Below are 8,769 nucleotides of genomic sequence, written 5' to 3'. Positions count from 1 at the left end.
TGCGTGAGTATTCTCTACCGCCCAGATTCGCACATTGTGTCAGTTCACTTCACCATTAAGAAAAAAATGTTGCTTCATCACTGAAAACAAGTTTCGCACTGAACGCATCCTCTTCCATGATCTTTTGCAACCGCGCCGAAAATTCAAAGCGTTTGACTTTGTCATCGGGTGTCAGGGCTTGTAGCAATTGTAAACGGTAAGACGTCTGCTTTAGCCTTTTCCGTAAGATTTTCCAAACCGTCGGCTGTGGTACGTTTAGCTCCCTGCTTGCTTTATTCGTCGACTTCCGCGGGCTACGCGTGAAACTTGCCCGCACGCGTTCAACCGTTTCTTCGCTCACTGCAGCCCGACCCGTCGATTTCCCCTTACAGAGGCATCTAGAAGCTTTAAACTGCGCATACCAACGCCGAATGGAGTTAGCAGTTGGTGGATCTTTGTTGAACTTCGTCCTGAAGTGTCGTTGCACTGTTATGACTGACTGATGTGAGTGCATTTCAAGCACGACGTACGCTTTCTCGGCTCCTGTCGCCATTTTGTCTCACTGCGCTCTCGAGCGCTCTGGCGGCAGAAACCTGAAGTGCGGCTTCAGCCGAACAAAACTTTATGAGTTTTTCTACGTATCTGTAGTGTGTCGTGACCATATGTCAATGAATGGAGCTACAGTGAATTTATGAAATCGCTTCAATCATTTGTAATAGCCCTGTACATCTGTATAGACACTCCGCAAGCCACCTAAGATGCATGGCGGAGGGTACTCTGCACCACTAATAGTCATTTCCTTTCCTGTCCCACTCGCAAAGAGAGCAAGGGAAAACCGACTGTCTATATGCCTTCATATGAGCCCTAATTCCTCGTATCTTATCTTCGTTCGCGATTGGTTTGAAGAACACACTGGGCAGTTCGAACGAATGGCTTGGCCACCCAGATCGCCCCTCGCGAATTCCATCGAACATCTATGGGACTGAATTGCGAGGTCAGTAGGCGCGCAGATCCCAGCACCGGCAACACTTCCGCAATTATGGACGGCTGTAGAGGCAGCATGGCTCAGTAGTTCTGCAGGGAATTCCCAACGACTTGTTGAGCCCATGAATCGTCGAGTTGCAGCACTAAGCCGGGCAAAAGGAGATCTAACATGATATTAGGAGATATCTCATGACTTTTGTCAGCGTGGTGGAAGAGAAGGGTGAGTCAAACTCAAATATCTGTATTAAAATTCCAGGAAATGTATACCTAGCCAGTACCTCTGCTGGCTGGAAATGCTCTGATGGACAAATTTCCGACGTTCGAAATTGCCTTGAAAAAGAGGAGATTGACGAGTCCGTGAATTATAAGATTGTATTAGATCTATGGCAATCTGACAAAAATCATAATTTTGAGAACGACGTTGATAGTATAAATAGAACATTTCGATTGGACTGGATCTCGTTATATCCATGGTTCGTTTATTGTGCAGCAACCAAAAGAGCGCTTTCCAAGTTGCGTATTCATAAGCCATCTATTCACCAATTTCAGAAAGTTTCGTAATTCTGCAAAACTGCTTGTAAATTATTAATGGTAAAAAAAATGGAAATGAGCGTACGGCATTGTGGGCCGGGAGTCCCTCCTTCGGGGAAGGTCGGTCGCCGAGGGCAAGTACTTACTGCGTTCGACGCCACATTGGGCGACTTGAGCGTCGGAGATGGGGATGAAATGATGGCAGAAAGATGCAGTTGGAAAGGCAAGTAACTTTGTTAACATCATAACACTCCAAACAAAGACAGTAGAAGATCTCCCCACAGAAAATCTTGAGAAATTAACACAAAAATGATCGCACTAAGTTGAAATAAAAAAAAAAGGTTCAAATGGCTCTGAGCACTATGGGACTCAACATCTTAGGTCATGAGTTCAAATGGTTCAAATGGCTCTGAGCACTATGGGACTCAACATCTTAGGTCATAAGTTCAAATGGTTCAATGGCTCTGAGCACTATGGGACTCAACATCTCATGTCATAAGTTCAAATGATTCAAATGGCTCTGAGCACTATGGGACTCAACATCTTAGGTCATAAGTTCAAATGGTTCAAATGGCTCTGAGCACTATGGGACTCAACATCTTAGGTCATAAGTTCAGATGGTTCAAATGGCTCTGAGCACCATAGGACTCAACATCTTAGGTCATAAGTTCAAATGGTTCAAATGGCTCTGAGCACTATGGGACTCAACATCTTAGGTCATAAGTTCAGATGGTTCAAATGGCTCTGAGCACCATAGGACTCAACATCTTAGGTCATAAGTTCAAATGGTTCAAATGGCTCTGAGCACTATGGGACTCAACATCTTAGGTCATAAGTTCAAATGGTTCAAATGGCTCTGAGCACTATGGGACTCAACATCTTAGGTCATAAGTTCAAATGGTTCAAATGGCTCTGAGCACTATGGGACTCAACATCTTAGGTCATAAGTTCAGATGGTTCAAATGGCTCTGAGCACCATAGGACTCAACATCTTAGGTCATAAGTTCAAATGGTTCAAATGGCTCTGAGCACTATGGGACTCAACATCTTAGGTCATAAGTTCAAATGGTTCAAATGGCTCTGAGCACTATGGGACTCAACATCTTAGGTCATAAGTTCAAATGGTTCAAATGGCTCTGAGCACTATGGGACTCAACATCTTAGGTCATGAGTTCAAATGGTTCAAATGGCTCTGAGCACTATGGGACTCAACATCTTAGATCATAAGTTCAGATGGTTCAAATGGCTCTGAGCACCATGGAACTCAACATCTTAGGTCATAAGTTCAAATGGTTCAAATGGCTCTGAGCACTATGGGACTCAACATCTTAGGTCATAAGTTCAAATGGTTCAAATGGCTCTGAGCACTATGGAACTCAACATCTTAGGTCATAATTTCAAATGGTTCAAATGGCTCTGAGCACTATGGGACTCAACATCTTAGGTCATAAGTTCAAATGGTTCAAATGGCTCTGAGCACTATGGGACTCAACATCTTAGGTCATAAGTTCAAATGGTTCAAATGGCTCTGAGCACTATGGGACTCAACATCTTAGGTCATAAGTTCAAATGGTTCAAATGGCTCTGAGCACTATGGGACTCAACATCTTAGGTCATAATTTCAGATGGTTCAAATGGCTCTGAGCACTATGGGACTCAACATCTTAGGTCATAAGTTCAGATGGTTCAAATGGCTCTGAGCACTATGGGACTCAGCATCTTAGGTCATAAGTTCAAATGGTTCAAATGGCTCTGAGCACTATGGGACTCAACATCTTAGATCATAAGTTCAGATGGTTCAAATGGCTCTGAGCACCATGGAACTCAACATCTTAGGTCATAAGTTCAAATGGTTCAAATGGCTCTGAGCACTATGGGACTCAACATCTTAGGTCATAAGTTCAAATGGTTCAAATGGCTCTGAGCACTATGGAACTCAACATCTTAGGTCATAATTTCAAATGGTTCAAATGGCTCTGAGCACTATGGGACTCAACATCTTAGGTCATAAGTTCAAATGGTTCAAATGGCTGTGAGCACTATGGGACTCAACAGCTTAGGTCACAAGTTCAAATGGTTCAAATGGCTCTGAGCACTATGGGACTCAACATCTTAGGTCATAAGTTCAAATGGTTCAAATGGCTCTGAGCACTATGGGACTTAACATCTATGGTCATCAGTCCCCTAGAACTTAGAACTACTTAAACCTAACTAACCTAAGGACATCACACACACCCATGCCCGAGGCAGGATTCGAACCTGCGTCCGTAGCAGTCCCGCGGTTCCGGACTGCAGCGCCAGAACCACACGGCTACCGCGGCAGGCTAAGTTGAAATCAGTTGGTTCTTACGTATTGTTTTATCCTTTGCTGGACGTGCCAGGCGCGAGTTGCACTCGTACCCTAAGGACTCAGTCTAAATCTAATTATGTATGTAGACAGTTCATCCGTTCCGGGAATCGAAAACGTCGACAATTTTTTCCTGTTATTGACACTGATACGGACAAGACATCGATCCCTGCGTTCGGGAAAGTTTTAATTTCAACTCTGAAATCGGATAACAAACGACAAAATACAGTTTTCATGTAATATAAATATAAATTCACAATTTTCTGATTTTTTTTCTTTTTTTACTTGTGTTGTAAAACCTTGCTTTTTGCCAAATTTGAGGATTCTAGGTCAACTGGAAGTACCCTTCATGTTTTAATGAGTAAGTTTGCGGGTATCAAAAAATGTGGCATAAATGGCCGCATCTTTTGTCTGCATTGACTTAGAAGCTTAAGTTTCTTACTCCTATAAGGTACCATAGTCCTTATCATATAACATATATTTAAACTTGATTCATGTACTGATTCCAGAGAAAAAGGGGACTTAACAGACGGACTGCCAGGCAGTCTGATGGCAAAGGCCAAAAAATTTTTCTCGTGTGATGTAATTACACATCCACAATTTTCGGATTTTTTCGTTTACTTGTACTGTAGAACCTTGCTTCTTGCCAAATTTCATGACCATAGGTCAACGGTAAGTACCCTGTAGCTTTTGATTAGTGAGTCTTCGAATAGCAAAATATGTGACATAAATGGCCGTATCTGTTAATTTCAATTTTTTAAACCGCCAAGGAACCGTAGTTTTTAGTATGTGACGTAAATTTCAGAGTTCCTGAGAAAAATGGTTTTAACATCGGACAGACTGACAGAAAGACAGACCAACAATAAAGTGATCCTTTAAGGGTTCCTTTTTTACCGATTGTGATACATAACCCTAAAATCCAATTAAAATACTCTTTTTGATAGTTATTACAGATTAGAGTAGAGCCAGATGATGAAACATTGTGGAAACGTGTTTAAAATGCCATAAAATGCCGCCAATATTTCTTGTCGATGTTGAAGCTTGTGGTTGTGGTTCAAAAGCGCAAAGTTTGTGAAACGTTATCAACAGGATGTTCCCAACGGCAGAAAAACAAATTAATTGACAGAATAGCGCTTACGACTGTAACAGCCCAAAATAACGTCAATAACTGGAAAACGTGCATACTGCGAATGTAAAAACAGGTTGTACTACTATTATACTGTTAGCCTGTTTATGTTTGTAACACTGATCAGCTACTAAAATTACACTGTCGAAAGCAACAGGTGAAATTGATGAGCAGATGTCAATATATTCGAAATTTCTGACTCACATTAATTGAGAACATATTAGACTGTGGGGCTCCCTACAATACATACGACACTAATTTGCGAAAAAAAGAAGAAAGCTCACGTGTTAGAATGGTTATTTATGGTAACAAAATTCTCGTTTATTACTTCATTGCCGGCCGTTGTGGTCAAGCGGTTCTAGGCGCTTCAGTCCGGAACCACACGACTGCTACGGTCGCAGGTTCGAATCCTGCCGCGGGCATGGTTGTGTGTGATGTCCTTAGGTTAGTTTGGTTTAATTAATTCTAAGTTCTAGGGGACTGATGACCTCAGATGTTAAGTCCCATAGTGCTCAGAGCCATTTTAACCATTTTTTTTATTACTTCATTACTTTCGCAAACGCCAATACTTTGCACATGTATACCGTCTGAAAAATTGCCCGTGTGCTACGAACTTTCATTACAGTCTTTCACGCTCAAACTTCAAATCAGTGGAGAAACTGATGCGAATCATTAGTCTGATCTGTATCATTCCATAGGAAACAACAAAGATTCCGATACTGTACTATGACACACAACAAAATCTATGCTATTCGTGTGCACTGCCAACCAAATATACCCTAATTCATACAGTTCTCCCAGTGCACGTAGAATGCTGTTCAACGATTATGATCCAGACCTGTTGACAGGAAAAGATTATTTTTACTGTAGGCTACAGTTTAAAAATTGTTGCTGTTTGACTATTTACACATAATAACAGATAATGTGTTAGCATACAGAATTCTTAAAGTAACCCTTAACTCACGGGGTGTAGTCTTAGAGACTGCGCGAAAGTTTTCGAAATCACCCTCTAAGGCCTTGAACTCACTCTCTAAGGTCATTTCTGGCGGAAATCTCCTATACACCCAACTTAAAAAGTCAAGCCTACGATGCTTTGTTGTCGATTGCGTTATCGCCTTCCTTGTTTGTTGTTGGCACATGTTATTGACCGGTGTTCGGATCTCCTAGACTACGCCATGTTAACAATTTACCTGTTTTCTTCAGTATAGTATAAATTGTGTTTGCAACTACGCTTCAATTTTAACGATCCCAACTTTCATGAAATTGATAGGCAGTGGACTGAAGAAGAGTTCAGTGATATACATTACGAAATAGATGAATAAGATGAAGATTTTAGAATAACCAGTTGTCGAAACTCTGCTGGCGAACAAGAGAGCCATTCAGAGGAAGAATGTCAGGAAAGTTGTGATGAGAACCTTTCGGTTCCTCCAATAAAATACTAAGGATATTAGATAAAATCAAATTTCTGCCGAGTGGTGATGCAGTTTTGCAGACCTCCTTTTTGTATCTATGGAGTGGAATTTTTATGTTCAAGTTTACACCATGGAAATTAGTTCTTTGTGAAAATTTACAAGTTACAGAGAATGTAGAGTTTAGTTGTCTAACATTTCTTTTTATTTGTATGCTGTTTAAAAAACTGGACAAAGTATGTAATCTTGTCTTATGAAAAGTAAAATACTACGTGTTCTATTTAGTGCAATAAGATCGCGGAGGAGTACTTAAACAACACTTAAATAATTATAGAAATAACTGTTATAGGGTGGTCCATTGATAGTGACCCGGCCAAATATCTCACGAAATAAGCATCAAACGAAAAAACTACAAGGAACGAAACTCGTCTACCTTGAAGGGAGAAACCAGATGGCGCTATGGTTGGCCCGCTACATGCCATAGGTCAAAGGAATATCAACTGCGTTTTTTTAAATAGGAACCCCATTTTTTATTATATATTCGTGTAGTACGTAAAGAAATATGAATGTTTTAGTTGGGCCACTTTTTTCGCTTTGTGATAGATGGCGCTGTAATAATCACAAACTTATAAGTACGTGGTATCACGTAACATTTTGCCAGTGTGGACGGTATTTGCTTCGTAATACATTACCCGTGTTAAAACGGACCTTTTACCAATTGCGGAAAAGGTCGATATCGTGTTGATGTATGGCTATTGTGATCAAAATACCCAACAGGCGTGTGCTATGTATGCTGCTCGGTATCCTGGACGACATCATCCAAATGTCCGGACCGTTCGCCGGAGAGTTACGTTATTTAAGGAAACAGGAAATGTTCAGCCACATGTGAAAAGTCAGCCACGACCTGCAGCAAATTATGATGTCCAAGTAGGTGTTTTGGCTGCTGTCGCGGCTAATCCGCACATCAGTAGCGGACAAATTGCGCAAGATCGGGAATCTCAAAAACGTCGGTGTTGAGAATGCTACATCAACATCGATTGCATCTCTACGATATTTCTGTGCACCAGGAATTGCATGACGACGACTTTCAACGTCGTGTACAGTTCTGCCACTGGGCACAAAAGAAATTATGGGACGATGACAGTTTTTTTTTACGCGTTCTATTTAGCGACGAAGCGTCATTCACCAACAGCGGTAACTTAAACCGGCATAATATGCACTATTGGGCAACGGAAAATCCACGGTGGATGCAACAAGTGGAGCATCAACGACCTTGGCGGGTTAATGTATGATGCGGCATTATGGGAGGAAGGATAATTGGCCCCCATTTTATCGATGGCAATCTAAATGGTGCAATGTATGCTGATTTCCTACGTAATGTTCTACCGATGTTACTACAAGATGTTTCCCTGCTTGACAGAATGGCGATGTACTTCCAACATGATGGATGTCCGGCACATAGCACGCGTGCGGTTGAAGCGGCATTGAATAGCATATTTCATGACAGGTGGATTGATCGTCGAAGCGCCATACCATGGCCCGCACGTTCACCGGATCTGACGTCCCCGGATTTCTTTCTGTGGGGGAAGATGAAGGATATTTGAATCGTGATCCACCGACAAAGCCTGACAACATTCGTCAGCGCATTGTCAGTGCATGTGCGAACATTACAGAAGGCGAACTACTCGCTGTTGAAAGGAATGTCGTTACACGTATTGCCAAATGCATAGAGGTTGACGGACATAATTTTGAGCATTTATTGCATTAATGTGGTATTTACGGTAACTGCATGCGTTCTCAGAAACGATAAGTTCACAAAGGCACATGTATCACATTGGAACAACCGAAATAAAATGTTCAAACGTACCTACGTCCTGTATTTTAATTTAAAAAAACCTACCTGTTACCAACTGTTCGTCTAAAATTGTGAGCCATATGTTTGTGACTATTACAGCGGCATCTATCACAAAGCAAAAAAAGTGGTCCAACTAAAATATTCATATTTCTTTACGTACTAAACGAATATGTACTAAAAATTGGGGTTTATATTTAAAAAAAAAAACGCAGTTGATATCCGTTTGACCTATGGCCACGCTATCTAGCGGGCCAACCAGAGCGCCATCTGGTTTTCCCCTTCAAGCTAGACAAGTTTCGTTCTTTGTAGTTTTTACGTTTGACGCTTATTTCGTGAGATATTTGACCCGGTCACGATCAATGGACCACCCTGTATAACATGAATTCAAAATTGCATATGATTTGCGCTTTAAATCTTAGTTTAAGCATGGGGCTCCCAGAAACGCTATATTGTAGTAAACTTTACAAAAATGTTACCTCGTGAGTTAAGGGTTAATATAAGCTTTCATTTCTAATATTACAATGTTGTTACAAACTTT

This window comes from Schistocerca cancellata, chromosome 10 (genome assembly GCF_023864275.1).
Source record: "Schistocerca cancellata isolate TAMUIC-IGC-003103 chromosome 10, iqSchCanc2.1, whole genome shotgun sequence".
Classification (NCBI taxonomy): domain Eukaryota; kingdom Metazoa; phylum Arthropoda; class Insecta; order Orthoptera; family Acrididae; genus Schistocerca; species Schistocerca cancellata.
The sequence above is the reverse complement of the archived record's forward strand: the minus strand, read 5'-3'. Positions refer to the sequence as shown.